Raw genomic sequence first — 20,357 nt, 5'->3', positions numbered from 1 at the left:
GTTGGAAAGAAATTTAAAATAAAGGATTGGGTATTGCATTCTCAACCTGGGGGCTGGGACCCGGGGGGGGGGTCACAAAGGGGTGTCAGAGGGGTCACCAAAGACCATCAGAAAACACAGTATTTTCTGTTGGTCATGGGGGTTCTGTGTGGGAATTTTGGCCCAATTTTATCATTGGTGGGGTTCAGAATGCTCTTTGATTGTAGGTGAACTATAAATCCCAGCAACTACAACTCCCAAATGTCAAGGTCTACTATCCCCAAACTCCATCAGTGTTCACATTTGGGTATATTGAGTATTCATGCAATTTTTGGTCCAGATCCATCATTGTTTGAGTTCACAGTGCTCTCTGGATGCAGGTGAACTACAACTCCCAAACTCAAGGTCAATACCCACCAGACCCTTCCAGTATTTTCTCTTGGTCATGGGAGTTCTGTGTGCCAAGTTTGCTTCAATTCCATCATTGGTGGAGTTTGGAATGCTCTTTGATTGTAGGTTAACTATAAATCCCAGCTACTACAACTCCCAAATGATAAAATCAATCCCCCCACCCAACCCCACCAGTATTCAAATTTGGGTTTATCGAGCATTTAAGCCAGATTTGGTCCAGTGAATGAAAATACATCCTGCATATCAGATATTTACATTACAGTTCATAACAATAGCAAAATTACAGTTATGAAGTAGCAATGAACATAATGTTATGGTTGGGGGACGCCACAACATGAGGAACTATATTAAGGTATCACGGTATTAGGAAGGTTGAGAACCACTGCTATTTAGAGAAACATCTTTTTGTCAATTTTTCCTAAAAACAACAAATGTTGCTAAAGCAGGCTTATTTAGGGAGACTACCTTTAATGGTTTTGGTACAATTTTGAACAGCAATTGAAAAATTATTACAACTTTTAGATATGTTTATTTTATGTAACTGTTTAAAGTATATCTTGTATAGTAAATCTATGCATGAAGCATTTGCCCAAGACCTTTGGAAGGCGTCAAGTTAGAGAGTGCCATTTTCTTCAAATTTTATTCTATATGTTTTAAAAATATATATATTTAGTACTTCTGTGGGAGATTGGGGGTGGGGGGAGAGACGTAGGGTATTTGTGGAAAGGAACCGTGGGTACAGCCTGCATTGCCTGAGAAGACCAACTTCAGGAACAATTTTTAAAAATGATAATCAAGCTTAATTTTGGACACTGGCACAACACTATGTTTGATCAAAGGGCAAATTCCTTGGTTTATGGAACATTAGTCAGCCTTAAAACTGCTCTTGCATAGAAAGGTTGTTGTTTTTTAATAATTTATATCTGATATCATCACTTAGAAACCTTTCACTTGCATCCTGCTGTGAAATCTGCTTAGAGGGTTTCATAGCTACCAGAGGAGATTTTGAGAGCCTATCAGTACGCTACAATACGGAGAAGAAAAGACAGTCTAGAAACTTCAGCTGTGGGTTTTGACCTCAAATGGGGTCCTCATAGCTCAATGTTGGGGTCCTGAAATATTTGGCAACAGTACAATGTTCCTAAACGCTACCTGGAGTTTTACACAAATCATTTAGCAATAATGTGCAGTATTCACAGTGGACTCTGTAGAAATTGCTTCAGATGTAGTTCATGAAAAAGGAAAACCAGCCTGTTCAGCAAGCCTTGCAAATGCTGATTTATAAGCAGTAAATGTTTAATTTTTATACCTGTTTTCTATACCTATATACCCGGTGCTGCAAAATAATTTCTCAGGTAGAAAGGGGACATAAGTGGAAAATGTTTTAAGAATCCCTGGTCTAGAGGACTCCCCTGCTTCCTCAGTCTTTCTAAAAAATCTGTTTCCAACTGTGAAACAATATAACTGGATTGTGCTCTTACACAGAATAAATAACCCAGCTTTAACGATTCCAGCCAGGAACATCAAAAATTGTTCAACCTGCAACACAACAAATGATTTCCAGGTTCTGCAAGACTAGTAATTTGTTTATTTAGTATATTTGGTGGTCATCTGTTCACTTGATGAGCAAAGCAGTTTCTGCATGCTAAACATTACCCAGCCGAACCTGCCTAGAATAAAGATGATCCATGAATGTAGTTCTCTTAACCCAATCATATATTCCAGCTTGCAGAGTTTTTTAGTCAGGAATATTAAAATTAATGGAGAAAATGGCAACGATTGCAGGAGATGCAGTGTAATGTACTGGTTTGTACATTGGACTATGTCTCTTAAGACCAGGGTTCAATTTCCTGCTTAGCCATGGAAATTCAGTGCATAATCTTGTGCGTGTCCCACCCTTTCCACTGCAAAAAGCCTGATAGTTTTCACTATGTTACATTTCATTATTTTAGATGTGTGTGTGTGTGTGTGTGTGTGTGTTTTAGTTTGGAATGCAAAATTCATCTCATTGAGTACCCAGCTGTTAGGGATAAATTCAGGGGAAAATGTCACATTGAAAGGGGCAGGACTTTCCAGATTAAACTGAGTGAATTCATTGGATACCATGCTATAAAAACGTGGTATGAATCGAAAAAAAATGTTGTGGTTTTTTTTGTGGTAGTTTTAATTTCATGTTTTGATGCTGTGTTTTTTCTTTGTATGTTTGAATAAAAATAATTTTAAAAAGAAATATTTTTTCTTTACAAGAGGTCCCAGAATAACAGATGGGGTTGAATAGTGGTTATGTCTAAAAATGCAAGTGGAACAGGCACAGAGAAACACTGTTTTTCAAAACCTGCACTAATGTCTAGGAATGTTTCATAAACCATTTGCAGTATCCTAGGGAAATGTTTAACCATTTTCTTTGTGTTAATTTGCAACAATGGCATCAGACTATAAGCAGGAGTTATTTAACTATTACTAATTAGTTTGTGGAGCCCCCGGTGGCGCAATGGGTTAAAGCGCTGAGCTGCTGAGCTTGTTGACCGAAAGGTCACAGGTTTGGATCCGGAGAGCGACGTGAGCTGCTGCTGTCAGCCCCAGCTTCTGCCAACCTAGCAGTTCAAAAACATGCAATGTGAGTAGATCAATACGTACCGCTCTGGCGGGAAGGTAATGGCACTCCATGCAGTCATGCCGGCCACATGACCTTGGAGGTGTCTATGGACAACGCCGGCTCTTCAGCTTAGAAATGGAGATGAGCACCACACCTCAGAGTCGGACACAACTGGACTTCATGTCAGGGGGAAACCTTTACCTTTACTAATTAGTTTGTAATAGTTAGATCAATGGTCCTTTCAAGGGAAAGGACCATTGATCCAAATGAAGTAAAGTTATTTTGTATTCAAAAATTACATTTAGGATATATCAGATTTTAAAAGTTAGGAAACAATCTATAATTTTAGTATATTATTTAAAATATAAAATCTATCTTGAAAAACATAGCCATGAGCATGTTATAGTGAGCAGAAATCACCTTATTTCTGGTTAACACTAGATATTAATGGTTAGAGAAAGAGTATTTCATAGCCATGTGGCTGACATTAAAAGTTCTTTCAGTTTCTACATGCCTTTCTGGACCATTCTTGGTACACAGCTGGTATAGAGATGAGGAATAATCTTAGTCTTTGGGATAAAAGGAAAATGCATATAAAACTGACTTTCTAAATTGTAGGAATCTGTGAACTCCTTCATTAACATTAATTCAAGTCATTATATTACATTTGTTTAAATCATTCTTGGATTAAGTCATTATTTGTGTGGGCTTGCAATATGCATGCCAATTATATGTACAGGACGTCAGTATGGAAGGGAGTAGAAGAGCTGAAGCAATTGCCCACATAGTATGTATGTGTGTGTGTGTATGTGTGTGTGTATCCCAGTGATAAAGTATTTTTAATATCTAGGGAGAGAAGACAAACTAGCTGTGATCTCTATGAAAATAGTTATATTGTAACTGCATAGACTGATAGTGATATAGAATAAGTCTTGAAATGTAATGCCTATTGAGACTGAAATGCAAATGGAACTATATTGATAAAGCTAATATACCAGCTGTGTCCCTTCCTAGATTTGGAGGACCTAAAGTTGGTAGTGCATGCACTGGTAACCTGAAGATTAGACTTCTGAAATGGACTTTACATTTTGCTACCTCTGTACCAAGTTTTGAACCTTCAATCAGTTCAAAACACAGCAGCTAGACTAGTTACAGAAACATCTAGGAGTGAGTATACTACACCTATACTGCAGTTTCCAATTCATTTCTGGGCAAAGTACAAGGTGTTGGTTTTGTCCTTTAAAACTGTAAATGGTATGGCTCCAGGTTAACTACAGAATTGTCTTCTCCCATACAATTCGCCCCACACACTTTGGTCCTCTAGGTAACACTTACTCCAATCAGCGAGGACCCAACTAGTGATCATCACTCATGACCTTTTCATCAGCCACCCCAAGACTGTGGAATGGCCTGCCGGAAGAACTTCGACAGCTAAATCCACTGTTGGAATTTAACAGGCAATTGACTACCCAGTCAATTATTAACTATGCATTTTAAACTCATTTCTATGTTTACTGTATTTTAATCTTTATTTAAATATATTTATTTTACATAATGTTTTATAACTATGTGTTTTTAACTGTGTTGTGCCCCACCTCAAGAAGAGGCAGGTGGGAAATATTATTATTATTATTGAAAATGTTTAAATGAAACATTTAAACATTTTCAGAACTTCCAAGTTCTGAATCTAACATTTGAATCTAACTTGGAAGTTCTGAAAATTCCCTCTAGATGTCAATGGGGTAGGAATTAACAGAAGTAACTCCCTCCTGGGTTCACTTAACCATTAAAAGGCTATGAGAAACTCAGATCAGGTGTTTGACAATTCTGTCTCAGTGGTTATGGCCTTAGATCAGTGGTTCTCAACCTGTGGGTCCCCAGGTGTTTTGGCCTACAACTCCCAGAAACCTTAACAGCTGGTAAACTGGCTGGGATTTTTGGGAGTTGTAGGCCAAAAACATCTGGGGACCCCAGGTTGAGAACCACTGCCTTAGAGATATAGAAGGTCTTGGCCAGTAGAAATGAACCTTTTACATATCTAATGTCCAAACCACAATCCAAAACCAGCTGTAATGCAAGTGAGCCATAGGTTCCCTACTACTGGTCTAGGCCAATTGCTTTCTCAACTGCACACGCATATTTTGTTTAAGATACTAAAGGACTTGCCACTTACTGAAGAACTTCGTTAGCAATAAAATTGTGAGCGCTAAACCTCAGACTTCAGATGGACATGACAGTGATGTGGGATGGGGTTAGGACATTAGGGAATCCATGTAAGGCTCCACATGGTTGCTTTTCCTTTGTAAAAAAATAACTAGCTTACATATACCTTTAAAACATGGTTAATTAATTCTGTAGAAATGCCTCAATGCCACCTGAGGGCTCTCAAATCTGTGAGGTGTTGAATCCACTCTTGATTTCTATCTGAAGAGTTATTCTATGTAGTGAAAATTGGTTAATGATAATAATAATAATAATAATAATAATAATAACAACAACAACAACAACAATAATAATAATTTTATTTATAACCTGCCTTTCTCTCCATGAGGATTCAAGGTGGTTAAAATCCACATTAGACAAGTTTAAAAAGTGCAAGACAAAAATTAAAAAACAATTAAATAGTGTGGTAAAAACAGAATTAAAATACAACAAATACACTATAATGGCCTTTAAAACACACCCCCAATCCAACCCAACCTTCCAAAAGCCCCAAATTGAGGATAGAATTCAGCATTTGGTATATAGCCTTTAATATTCTTTTTAAAAAAACCCAGCAGATTTAGTATCCCACTGACATAGAAACCACCTGCTCCTATTGGTTTGTCCTTACAAAATGATTGCTATATGAGGTGCTTCATCCATGCAAGTAATTAAATCGCTATTCTGGATAATTCTACGAAGTCACTTTAAGCACCATAGTTACAGTCTTTGGAATCCTGGGGCCTGAGTTTGGTGAGCTTCCTGGCTGAGAATTATAAATGTCCCTCCATAAACTGTAAATTCCATGATTAATTTGGATAGAACAACTGAAATTAATGGGGAATCGTAGCATTGCAATTGTCTAGACCAGGCTGTTAGAAATTGTGTGAAGGCTGGAGTTTGCCCATGCTTGGTCTGGTGTGGAAGGGCTCCTGATCACAGCAGGAATGACAAGACAATTGGCGTGTCAGTACTTTGGATAGCTCCAGGTGCCCAACCATCAGTGTCAGACTTGATATCTTGGTTCTTTTTTGGCCCTATATTTGCATAGTACATGCTCCAGTCTTTGAATTTTAGCCATCACTTGAAGCCAAGACTAAAAATGCACAGAAATGGTCTCTTGTTTTTCAGGAATAACCTTGCTGGTCTCATGTGATATTCAAACTGTTGTCACTATACTCATACTTTTTAGAAAGCATCTTGTTTTCTCACTTTAACCCTGATGTTTATTCATTCTTTCACACAATTTATGTATTTGGACTTCACTGCAGCTGCCATTCCACTCTTCCAATTACATTTTTATTAAACTCTGGCACTGCAATTAACAGGGCTCTTCGAATGTCAGGATTCCCCATTCCACTATCAGCTCTTTCTTATAATTTAATTTTTCTACTTAAATATTCCATTTGTACCACCCTCCCCTGTCCCCACTGATGCTAATGAAATAATTTATTCTCTGATCAAAGCACTAATTTGTCCCGGAAGACTAAAGAAGCAACCAATTTTCAACAGATTTCCCCACTCTGCTAATACTAAGGGTGGGAGGATGAACTGAAACCAGCTTGGTTTATAATGGTGGTTTCTGTCAGTTCAGCTCATTTTGTTAAAATCTTCACAATAAAGCATTCTGTTACCAAATTCTTTGTCACTCTTGCGTTCTTTAAAAGCCACAGCTTGCTTACTTACTTACTTACTTAGGCGATCCCTCGTTGGACGAGTAAGATGGTCTTCCATTATGGATTTCCTTGTGGGTCCGTATGTGGCTGTGGAGCCCTATTCTTGCTCTGCATCTTCTTCCGCAGTGAGGGCATTGGTTTCCAGGTGGGAGGTGGTCCCGGTCGGGGTTGGCTTGACGCGCCTTCCTCCTGGCACGTTTCACTCTTTCACCCTCCACTCGTGCCTCCTCAAATTCTGCAGCACTGCTGGTCACAGCTGTCCTCCAGCTGGAGCGCTCAAGGGCCAGGGCTTCCCAGTTCTCAGTGTCTATGCCAGAGTTTTTAAGGTTGGCTTTGAGCCCATCTTTAAATCTCTTTTCCTGTCCACCAACGTTTCGTTTTCCGTTCTTAAGTTCGGAGTAGAGCAACTGCTTTGGGAGACGGTGGTCAGGCATCCGGACAACGTGGCCGGTCCAGCGGAGTTGATGTTGGAGGACCATCGCTTCAGTGCTGGTGGTCTTTGCTTCTTCCAGCACACTGACGTTTGTCCGCTTGTCTTCCCAGGAGATTTGCAGGATTTTCCGGAGGCAGCGCTGATGGAAACGTTCCAGGAGCTGCATGTGACGTCTGTAGACAGTCCACGTCTCACAGGCATATAGCAGGGTTGGGAGGACAATAGCTTTATAGACAAGCACCTTGGTCTCCCTACGGATGTCCCGGTCCTCAAACACTCTCTGCTTCATTCTGGAAAATGCTGCACTTGCAGAGCTCAGGCGGTGTTGTATTTCAGCGTCGATGTTGACTTTGGTGGAGAGGTGGCTGCCAAGGTAGCGGAAATGATCAACATTTTCTAATGTTACACCATTAAGCTGTATCACTGGCATTGGAGAGGGGATGGCTGGTGTCTGCTGGAAAAGCACCTTGGTTTTTTCAATGTTCAGTGACAGGCCGAGCTTCTCGTATGCTTCTGTGAAGGTGTTTAGAGTGGCTTGTAGATCTTCTTCTGAATGCGCACAGACGACATTGTCATCAGCATACTGGAGTTCTATAACAGATGTTGTTGTAACCTTGGTTTTGGCTTTCAGTCTGCTGAGGTTGAATAGCTTGCCATCTGTCCGATAGATGATTTCCACTCCGGTGGGAAGCTTCCCATCAACAAGGTGAATATCATAGCGATGAAGATGGAGAATAGAGTTGGGGCAATAACACATCCCTGTTTGACACCCGATTCCACCTAAAATGGGTCACTTTGGGAGCCATTGCTGTCCAAGACTGTTGCCATCATGTCATCGTGGAGGAGCCCTAGGATGTTCACAAATTTGCTTGGGCACCCGATTTTTTGGAGGATGGTCCAGAGAGCTCTGCGATTCACTGTGTCGAATGCCTTTGCAAGGTCGATGAATGCCATGTACAGAGGTTGGTTTTGTTCCCTGCATTTTTCTTGGAGCTGTCGTGCAGTGAAGATCATGTCCACGGTTCCTCTGGAGGGGCGGAAGCCATTCTGGAATTCTGGGAGGGGCAGAAGGCGGTTTGCAAGGATTCTTGCGAGGATTTTCCCAGCAGAGGTTAGAAGGGAGATACCTCGATAGTTTCCGCAGTCTGTTCTTTCCCCTTTTTTGAAGAGGGTGATGATGGTGGCATCCTTGAAGTCTGCTGGGATTTTCTCGGTCACCCACACTTTTTCTATGAGCTGGTGGAGTTGGTGTGTCAGCTCAGGTCCTCCCTCTTTAAAGATTTCAGCAGGGATCCCGTCTGGTCCACTGGCTTTGTTATTCTTCTGTTGGCTGATGGCATTGCTGACTTCTTCCAAACTGGGCAGTGCTGCAAGCTCATCCCTGGTTTGTTGTTGTGGGATTTGTGAGAGGACCTCTTCGGCCACATTGGAGCTGTGGTTCAGGAGGCTCCAAAGCCACAGCACAACAGTATGGAGCCTGTAGATGAGGAATGGGCCATGTCTAGGACCCCTGTTATGATGTACAGTTATGGTGCTATTATTGCACTTTAACTTCCATAGATCATCCTATAGAATCATGGGATTTTAAGTTTGGTAAGGCACCAGAAACCTCTGGCTGATAATTCTAAATACCCCTTTCTAAATTGCAAATCCCAGGAATCCATTTGATGGATCCAATGCAGTTAAAAGTAAAATCAGCCCCATAACTCAGTAATGTGCTGTATTGTTTAAATATTTCAGATTTAAACACTAAACCTTCACCAGTGGCTTTGCTGGCTAGACTTCATAGTGTGATCCAACGGTATCTGAAGGGAAATATAACTGGATGCAAGGCTAGGCCCTTAGAAAAAGAAATGCCCCTTTTCATTGTTCTCTTGTGAGAAGGTTTCCTTTGAAGCCAACAGGCTTAGGGTGCACCTCTACTGTAGAATTAATACAGTTTGTAGAATTAAAGTTTTCAATTGCCCTGGTTCAATGCAATGGAATCATTGGAGCTGTGGTCTAACAACTCCAATGATTAGCCTTCCCTGCCAAATGATGCTGGAGCCCCATCAAATTACAACTCTCATGAGTCCATTGCATTGAGCCATGACAGTTTAAGTGATGTCAAACTGCATTGATTCTACAGTGTAGATGCACTCTTAGGACTTTATCAGACCACTTTATTTGTAAAGCAGAGGACAGTGGGGGAAACTGTGAAGCAGCGGGGGAAACTGTCACACTGTGTTCCTTACCATTGGGATCTGTAGTATCCCTTCCCACAATGTTTCTCCATCTGTTCTTGCTTCCTCTTTGCCTCCTCTGGCTTTGTTGATGGCATACAGTTCCATGGAGTCCTGCCAGAAGTAGCCCTGTGTCATGTGATGGGCTCCAGGGGACTCGGTACTAGCAGCGGAGAGAAGTGGGAAGAAAATGCTTCTCTCCCTGCATATGATGAGGTCCACCTGCTACCTTTCCCTTGTTTGGAAAGCTGATTGACTTAAGATGTGGGTGAGTGGATTAAGACAAAGAGGCAGGCAGTGGCACCTGCCCCACAGTGACCACCTGCTACCCTTCCCTTGTTTGGAGAACTGAGTAACTTAAGGGGTAGGTTGGTGGGTTGGACTAGAAGTACTACTAGTACTTTACATTCATTTGTTTTATCTTTCTTCTCTCCCCAGCTTTTTGTATCCATGAAGCATCTACCCATTATTCATACATTCCAGTGTGACCCACAGCTGAGCTGAGTAACAGTTGACAACAAGCCTCCTGGACCTGCAAGCAGCCAGCCATATCCAGCCGCATTCAGCCACAGCCAACAGCCCCAGTCCCCATCTACTCCAGTTGCCAACTACCTGCCTGGCAGACAAAACACTGCTGCCTGCCTGCCCTGAAATCATTTTTCTTCTCCTGACCCTGACCCCCCCCCCCCCATTACCCTATTTGGGGCTGCTGCCACCTTGCCTGCTGAATCAGTGAAGCTGATGACCTGCTCTGGTAGAAGACTTTAAAAATATTATTACTTCTCCAAAAACATTTGTTTTTCTTTTTTAAACATGGCCAAATTTCCCAGAATACATTTTTTTAAAAAAATGGGTTTTTTAGTGGAGCATACTGGAGCATACTGCTTGTGGATGATGTTGTGTTGACGCATGCATGAGAACAAGAAATGCAAAAGCTTAGGAAGATGCTGCTGTTATTTTTTATTAGTAAAGGGAGTTTAATAAATTCCTAAAGTGTGGGATGTATGGAACTCTGCATCTTTCACAGTTGGCAGGAAGGAAAAATGCCCTGCTACTGCTTCTATCTGTAACTGGAGAAATTACAAGGCGGAGGGGCAAGACATGGGATATCTTTTTGGGGTTTTAAAAAAGAGATTTTATTTCTAGAAACTTAAAGAATTTCCTAAAAATAAGGGAATATCTCAAATGGTATGAAACTGGGGGGGGGGGGGGGGGTGTGTGACAGTGGCCATCTTCATCCTGATAGCCCTAAACATGACAGAAATGTGAACCTGGTAAGCTCCCCTCCCCCCCACCATTGCTGTGAATGGGTTGGATCTTAATGGATCAAAAATTGATCTTTCCGGTGCCATAAAGGAAAATGGATTTTTGCCCTCCCAAAAAATGGATCAAGGGGCTCACCGAATTTGGAACATTGAAAACAAAGTGAGGTTTAACTGAATTGCACATCCCTAGTATCTGATTAACTGTCATCTGCAAGCACTACTTTAGATGTCTTCAAAACAAGTAGCAAAGATGTTATAATCTCTCTCTCTCTCTCAATTACCCCACTCCTTCTGCCATAAGCATTAGTAGGGATGCCAGAGGGCCTTGTTCTTCCTCTGACAATGAGACTATGAACTTGCTCTAGCTTTTAGCACCAACCAAAATACTCTAAAAATACCAAATTCTGTTTGACCTTTGAAACTAAACAGATTTATCCCTGGTTAGTATTTGTATGGGAAACTGCAAACAAATACACAGCTTTAGATATCTTCAAACCAAAGGATAATATTTATAAAATGACTAGTTATTCTTCTGACAATATATGTAGGCTATATTTCACAGGAAGGCATTGGCAAGACTACCTATGCAGATTCCTTGCATAAGAAAACCCTCTGAAATTCATGGGTTCATGAGTTAGGGTTTCTGAGGATAGCATTGACCATCTTGGATGTTGTTGTTGTTCATTCGTTCAGTCGTCTCCGACTCTTCGTGACCTCATGGACCAGCCCACGCCAGAGCTCCCTGTCGGCTGTCACCACCCCCAGCTCCTTCAAGGTCAGTCCAGTCACTTCAAGGATGCCATCCATCCAACTTGCCCTTGGTTGCCCCCTCTTCCTTTTGCCTTCCACTTTCCCCAGCATAACTGTCTTCTCTAGGCTTTGCTGTCTCCTCATGATGTGGCCAAAGTACTTCAACTTTGTCTCTAGTATCCTTCCCTCCAATGAGCAGTCGGGCTTTATTTCCTGGAGGATGGACTGGTTGGATCTTCTCGCAGTCCAAGGCACTCTCAGAACTTTCCTCCAACACCACAGTTCAAAAGCATCTATCTTCCTTTGCTCAGCCTTCCCTAAGGTCCAGCTCTCACATCCTTAGGTTACTACAGGGAATACCATGGCTTTGACTAGGCGGATCTTTGTTGCCAGTCTGATGTCTCTACTCCAGGGGTCCCCAAACTTTTTGAACAGAGGGCCGGGTTGCAGTCCCGCAAACTGTTGGGGGGGGGGCAGATTATAATTTGGAAAAAAAACATGAATGAATTCCTATGCACTCTGCACATATATTATTTGCAGTGCAACCCCCCCCCCCCCCAAATAAAAAAACAAAGACCCACACTTCTATATAAATAAAAATGTAATGTTTGTTTGTGGGATTAACAGAACTCAAAAACCACTGGACGAATTGACACCAATTTTAGACACAAGACACCGAACAACCCAATGTATGTCCTTCACACAAAAATGATTTTGTCATTTGGGAGTTGTAGTTGCTGGGATTTATAGTTCACCTACAATCAAAGAGTATTCTGAACCCCACCAACGATGGAATTGAACCAAACTTGGCACACATTTCTCCCACGACCAACTGAAAATAGTGGAAGGGTTTGGTGGGCAGTGTCCTTTGGTTTTGGAGTTGTAGTTCACCTACATTCAGAGATCATTGTGGACACAAACAATGATGGATCGGGATCAAACTTGGCACAAATACTCAATATGCCCAAATGTGAACACTGGTGGAGTTTGGGGGAAAATAGAATCTTAACATTTGGGAGTTGTAGTTGCTGGGATTTATAGTTCACCTACAATCAAAGAGCATTCTGAACCCCATCAACGGTGAAATTGAACCAAACTTGGCACACAGTTCTCCCATGACCAACAGAAAATACTGGAAGGGTTTGGTGGGCAGTGTCCTTTGGTTTTGGAGTTGTACTTTACCTGCCTCCATCAATCACTGTGGACTCAATGATAGATCTGGACCAAACTTGGCACTGATATTCCATATGCCCAAATGGGAACACTTGTGGAGTATGGGGGAAATAGAATCTTGACATTTGGGAGTTGTAGTTGCTGGGATTTATAGTTCACCTACAATCAAAGAGCATTCTGAACCCCATCTAAGGTGGAATTGAACCAAACTTGGCACACAGTTCTCCCATGGCCAACAGAAAATACTGGAAGGGTTTGGTGTGCAGTGCCCTTTGGTTTTGGAATTGTGGTTTACCTGCCTCCTTAGAGACCAGAGCGGGCGGAGCAGAGGGTTCCTGCAAAGGCCGGAGCGGCGCCGGGTGGGTGCTGCTGGCCACGCCCACCCGGCGCCGCTCCGGCCTTTGCAGGAACCCTCTGCTCCGGCCGCTCTGGTCTCCAAGGAGGCAGGTAAACTACAAAAGGCTTCTCCCTCCACACAAGCAGAGCAGCCAGAGCAGAGAGTTCCCGCAATGGGCGGAGCGGCGCCGGGTGGGCGTGGCCAGGCCAGGCCTCGCGGGCTGGACAAATGCCCTCGGCGGGCCGCATACGGCCCGTGGGCCGTAGTTTGGGGACCCCTGCTCTACGCTTTACTATTTTATCGAGATTGGACATTGCTCTCCTCCCAAGAAGTAAGCGTCTTCTGATTTCCTGGCTACAGTCTGCATCTGCAGTAATCTCTGTGCCTAGAAATACAAAGTCTGTCACGGCCTCCACATTTTTGCCCTCTATTTTCCAGTTGTCAATCATTCTTGTTGCCATAATCTTGGTTTTTTTTTATGTTTAGCTGCAACCCAGCTTTTGCGCTTTCCTCTTTCACCTTGATTAGAAGGCTCCTCAGCTCCATAGCATTGACCATCTTGGAGAGTTTATTTAAATTTTGGCTTAACATTTCACTTACATGAACACTATCAGCTACATTGTGCCTGAAGAATTCATTTAATATTAATTGCTGTCCAATAAAGTCTATAATATGTTAAGACAGATAGTTATGATGCACATAGTTCAAAATGATGATGATACCCATTTTGAAATTTTCATAGCCTACCCAACTGAACTGTTTCTCCTGATTAGCATAGATAAATCTATTGAATGAATGGAAATTATATATTCCATTGATTCAATGGGTTCACTATAACAACTGCATTTCATTGTAACACTGAACAAAATGTCTATTGCTGCTTTGAAATCTTTTGACAAAACATTGAAGCTAATTATTTGTTAACTCACCAATACTTTTTGGCTATCTTTGCCCACAAAAATGTATCATACAAGCATGCTCCTTATCAATTTCTTTACAATTTCTTTCTCCAATATACATGTTTATGAGTACTACAAAGCTGGAGAAGTGTAATTAGAACCCAGGTCTACTGTGTGCCAATGTGTACTTCTGGAAAGTTTCCACTAAAAAGAACTTTTAAAAAATGACAAACATCACTGAAAAACAGATCTCTGCAGGGATCATTTTGTATTAAAGCTAGACACTTGCTGAAACATCTAAATTGAACAATGAGTGGGTGGGAGAAAAGACAAAATATTTTCATTGCTGAAATCTCTTTACAGAGCCAATAATTATCTCTAGGGTGCTGCCACCTACAGATTGAAATAGCAAACCCTTGCTGTGTGCAGGCTGTGCCCCCTGCTGGGGAAGAGGCATGGAAGTCGAGAAATACTTTTCCTGCTTTTCTCCCTTACGATGCTTGCCTGTTGAGAAAGCCCTGTTGTACGATTCATGTGTGGGAGCATTTCACACCCAAAGTAAGATGCTGCCAGAATTATATTAAGAGAGCAATTAATTTATCACACAGGTCTAGCGTATTAAAAAAGGGGCAAAGTTTGAAGTGTTGGAAGCGCTCATCTCCTTTTAAGGAATCAACAGGTATTTAAGCTCTAGGACTGGATCTACACTGCCACAGAATCATAAAATCATAGAGTTGGAAGAGATCTCATGGGCCACCCAGTCCAACCCCCTGCCAAGAAGCAGGAAAACTGAATTCAAAGCACCCTCAACAGATGGCCACCCAGCTTCTGTTTAAAAGCCACATTATCTTCTTTGAACTGGATGATATCAGTCTACATTGTCATGTAATCTATTCAAAGCAGATAATCATTTTGTATGACAGTATAGATCCAGCCTATGATGTCAGTTTCTTTTAAATTTTTACAGAAGAGAAGTGATACATGCATATCACATTGGTCCTCAGCAGATAGCTTCAGAACAAAGAAACAATGAATAGCTGACTCTAATTCCAGCTTCCTCCTTTTTGGATTTACTGCAAAACCTTTCCACTGTTGAGTCAGATTGTTTTTTATTCTGGATGGCATGATTTTAATAACCGGTTTTAAATTGCATTGTTTTAATGTTTGGTTTTAATGTAAATGCTTATTGTATTGTATGTTTACATTTTGGCATCAAATTGCTGCCTAATTTGTAACATTGCTCTAAGTCCCCTCTGGGGTAGAGAAGAGTGGGATATAAATGAAATAAATACCTGTTTTTTTGCCTCAACAGTGGTGTCATGGGTTGTATGCTGTCAAGATTCCAGTGAAACAATACATCCTCTCTCTATATAATATATACACACACCTTGATTCCCTGAGAGCAGATTGTGTCTTGAAGTTTACAAATGAAAAAGTTTATTCCCTTTAAGTCTTTTGTATAGTTCTCTCTGTGGTGATATTAATCATGTGTCTAGAATGTACCAGTTCAGGTGCAAGTGAATCCTTAAATGACACATATTCCCTGGACATGGAAAAATAATATATCACTGAGAATATAAATCATTAGCACTTGCCATCTTGCCTGTACTAGCATTTATACTCTGTCTGTATTGTACTATACAAATCCACATGCATGATCACAATGACCAAACGTTAGCCAAGATCCCACCTCTTCTTCTCCATGTAATATGCTATGTCCTGGCAGAGATCCCATCCCATCTGTGATCAACATATACCAGTTGTTCTGCAGATATCCTCTCTTGAAATCTCCAGGTAATCCAGTATAATACTGTGATCAACTTCTAGTGCAGTTGTTCTCAACCTGTGGGCCCCCAGATGTTTTGGCTTTCAACTCCCAGAAACCCTAACAGCTGGTAAACTGGCTGGGATTTCTGGAAGTTGTAGGCCAAAACACCCGGGGACTCACAGGTTGAGAACAACTGTTTTAGTGGAAGATAATCTTGAAGTCACACTGAAATACCTAGAGATTTCTAAGGGAGTCATTTTAATCAAATCTGCAAGAGGTAATTGTGAGGGCTGTCGGTATTTATACCAACATGAAAGGTGAGCTGATACTTATGGGATTTTATTCTTCGTATGCCAAAATGACTTGGTTTTAGATATTACATATTTAAATTAGGCCATTAAAGAGTACATTTCTTCCTCCAGGAAGCAAAATCGCACTCCATGATTTTAAGGCATTGGTAGGAGGATCTGTGAAGCAAATAACGAAAAGACTGTATATGGTAGCTTTCTTATACTCTTCCAGAGCGGCAATTCTGTGGCTCTCCAGATGTTCTTGAGCTGAAACTCTTAGCATTCAACTCCCTCCCTTCCTCTCTTCTCTCTCTCTCTCTCTCTCTATATATATATATATTCCAGGATCTGATCCCAGATTATTTGCTTTGAACTGGATTATATGAGTCACCACTGCCATATAATATACTAGCCATCCCCTGCCACATGTTGTTGTGGCCCACATGGCGGTTCTGTGTGGGAGGTTTGGCCCAATTCAATCGTTGGTGGGGTTCAGAATGCTCTGTGATTGTAGGTGAACTATAAATCCCAGCAACTATAACCCCCAAATGACAAAATCAATTTTTTTAGTGAAGGACATACATTGGGTTGTTAGTTGTCTTGTGTCCAAATTTGGTGTCAATTTGTCCAGTAGTTTTTGAGTTCTGTTAATCCCACAAATGAACATTACAATTTTTTTTATATAGATGATAAGAAGATAATCTGGGATCATATCCTGGGATATAGGACAGTGCAGAAGGGACCATAATTTTCACCCCATTCCTAGAACAATTAAGAGACTGAAGTTGAAATGAAGATCACCCAGTAAATTGTGAATGTGTGAAGGTTTAGGAAAGCTCCTGCTTTGAAAAGTATGGTTTTGATAACTATTGAGCTGTGGATTTGTCTGTATTTCTCATTCAAAGATTTCATGTTATATGGCTTAGCAGCAAGATACTAAAATCCTTCTTTTCTTTGGAAGATTTCCTTTTCAGTTTAACAAAATTGTATTAAATAACACCAGGTGTTTACAATTGATTTTTTTCCCCACCCACTAGGAACAATAGTGAAACACCAAAATCAATCCCAGCCTCTGTAAACAGCCACTAACTCTTGTCTGATTGTTTAATAGTGTCAAAGAATGGGAGGGGTGGTCACTTTAACTTTTCCCCTTTCCTCAAGTGATTAATGAAATCCAACAAATGAAACAGATGATTGTGGTTCAGACCAGCTTCCTTATGAAAGCAAGCTCCTCAGGTAACTTGATGTTATGGTGTGTATAAATTGTGTATCATGGAATTACTCATTACATAGTACTTCAGAACCCTCATTAACTAGCTCTAATTTCACTCTTATCTGCAATAATCAAATAGCTCAAGTAAAGCAAATTATAGATATGTAAGGTAAATGATATCTGAATTGCAGTTACTGAAGAATGGAACTGCCCTAGTCTACTCTAGAAATAATAGGAGTAAAATTGATTTATGAGGAGCCTATAAGCATGTGTCACAAGTGGACCAGGTTCAGAGAGCCAGCATGATGCCATTGTTTGCATTTTCAACTAGGAACTTGAGAGACTTAGGTTCAAGGCTCTACTCTGCTTGCAAACACACTTCATAGCAGAGTGGAGCCTTGAACCTAGGTCTCCCAAAGTCCTAGTTGAACATGCAAACAACGGCATCATGCTGGCTCTCTGATGTTGGTCCATTCATTCAGTTTCAGAGAAGGGCAATAGGATTATTCCTATTAACTAATCTTGCCGGGAAAATCTAGTGCCCCCTTAGCATCACACACACACACATACAGACAGACACAGATACTTCTTAAGCTAAAATATTGATTCACAAAAGTTAAAAAAGAATTAAATCACAATATTATTTTTAAAACGTGGTTTAAAACAGTTCAAATCATTTAAAACACCATTGCTGTATAGGTCTAAAAGGATTAAAAGAATTAGAATATTCACAAATTGGAAACTACTTTGAAAGCACACAACAAAAATGGTAAATGTCTGTTTTGTCACCTTTTGTTTTTGGAATAGGTGTGTAATTCATCACTAAGTTACCTTCCAACAGAAGCAATGACTGCTATTAATACATTTCATCCCACTACAAAGAAGATTTCAATTGCTATTTGTAATTTCACAGTTAATGTAATTAAAATTCCATATTTTTCTGTTGCTGCAGAAAATAATATGTTCTGCACAGGAAATCTAGTTTCTGTGCAGAACTCATAATTTCTATGCATACATATTTTTTCCTACATAGGAAACACTGCTTCCTGTAAAAAAATGTTTTTTTAATAGAAATCAAAAGGGCAAATTTGGAAGCAGAATAAATAAAACACAGACTTTTTTTGCATTTTCTTCATAGGAAATAATAATTCTATAACTGATATTAATTTAAAAGTTCAAAGTTTTTTGTGTCAGGTTTCTGAATTCTCAAAAACACATTTTCCAACATTTTAATGAATAATTAATATTTTAATTTTTCTGTACAGTATCCAGAATGGATTGGACTCATTGGCTGATATGCATGGTGATACGTATTTATTTATCTTGAGAAGTATTATCAGAATACACAGAAATTGTTCCTAGGAACAATTCTCACTCACTTCTCTCTTTGTCTTACTGTTTACAAAAGCAGAGTATATATATATATATATATATTTTTAAGTGTTTTTTGCACTACAAATAAGACATGTGCAGTGCGCAAAGGAATTCGTTCATGTGTTTTTCAAATTTTAATCCGGCCCTCCAACAGTTTGAGGGACTGTGACCTGGCCCTCTGTTTAAAAAGTTTGTGGACCCCTGTCCTAGTTGTTTCTTAAGAGACTTTGAGTAATTGATGACAGAAGTAGAATGGTGCTTTTCAAATAAAGTTTTAAGAATTGAATTGTACTTAATTATAATACATGCAAATCCTCAACTGGGTGTATGCTCAGTTATCCCTATTTCCCTTTTCAAAGGGCTACCACATTGAAAAGCTTCTGGAGAAACAGCAAAGGAGAGGGTTTCTGAAACTGCATCTTTCAGTTTTTTACTAACACACACACACACCTTGGTTTCTTGCCTATGTTATTTATTTGAATATATCACTGATTTAATTTTTTTGAAACAGATGTCAAGGCTGGTTATAAAAAAAACTTATCCTTTTATAGACATTAACAGGACATCCATAAATAAATATCTCCCTACAGTTATATTATGGTGTCATTGCTTTCTCTAAAAACATAGAATAGCATTTGGGAATTAGTCTCTCTCTTTTTTTGTAATGATTTTTGTTATTTAGATAGATTAAAACAAAACCTACATACAAAGAACAAAACATCATCAACAATGAAAGATTAAAAATACTTTTTCTAGAATAATACTTCTACATCCTAAACATTTTAAAAGCCCAATAACTACAACCTACAAATAATCTAGGTTATCGAATCTAAGCGCTTTACATTCTCTGCCTAGTGGTTATATTCTCTCAGTTTTCTAAGTTGATTTAGTAAAAAAGGAACCATAGTTACATCCTTTCTCATATAGTAGCACACTTCTAGTCCAAATAAACAGTGATGGCTATATTCTCTCAATTGCCATTAAACCATTCCACTTATAGAAATGTGATGTATATACTGTGTTTTTGTATTCATGTTTTAAAGAAGTGCTGTGTTCAGGTGGGGGAACACAGCGAGATACATTTAGAACCTAAATTCCAGCTCATTTTTGGAGCTAACATAGGGTACATCTACACTATTTAATGCAATTTTAAGGCAGCTTGACAGCATGGTGATTATACACCACATGCTGTGAACATGCACTACAGCACCTTTAAACTGAGATAAGCAAAGTTAAGGATATTCTGAAACAAATCCCTTAATATGCATCATTACTCTTCAGCATTAAACATATTGCACCACTCTGCAGAATGTAAATTGCTATGCAGATACCCAAAGCAATCTGCTGATATGCATATGCACATTTGGGGGGGGGGGGTTGAAAAAACTGCATTTTCTGTCAAGCTGCGGATCCTGGAAGTTGTTTGTGGCAAGCTTTTGCATTGCTTGTAAGCGCCATCCAGCCCCCAAATTGGTTCCTAGCTTGCAAAGTAATCATCCACACAGTGAAGCCACCTCCTTCTTTGCTGATTTCACTATGCTAATTAAGTGGTCATATGTGCCCGTAATTAGGGTGTGAACCAAAAATGAAGTTGCACAATTCTGGTAGCAATGGAACAATTCAAGGAGAATACCCTTATTGAATATGGGGACTTTAGGTGCTAAATAAATGTTGTACTTATGTCAGGACTTTTTCATACTCGGAGATAAAAAGTGTATTCATAAATATTGGGACAATGGTTGAGAAACATTTTTATGTGTTACAAATTG

The sequence above is a fragment of the Anolis sagrei genome, chromosome 1, assembly GCF_037176765.1.
Source record: "Anolis sagrei isolate rAnoSag1 chromosome 1, rAnoSag1.mat, whole genome shotgun sequence".
NCBI classification, from domain to species: domain Eukaryota; kingdom Metazoa; phylum Chordata; class Lepidosauria; order Squamata; family Dactyloidae; genus Anolis; species Anolis sagrei.
Note: the sequence above shows the minus strand (reverse complement) of the source record.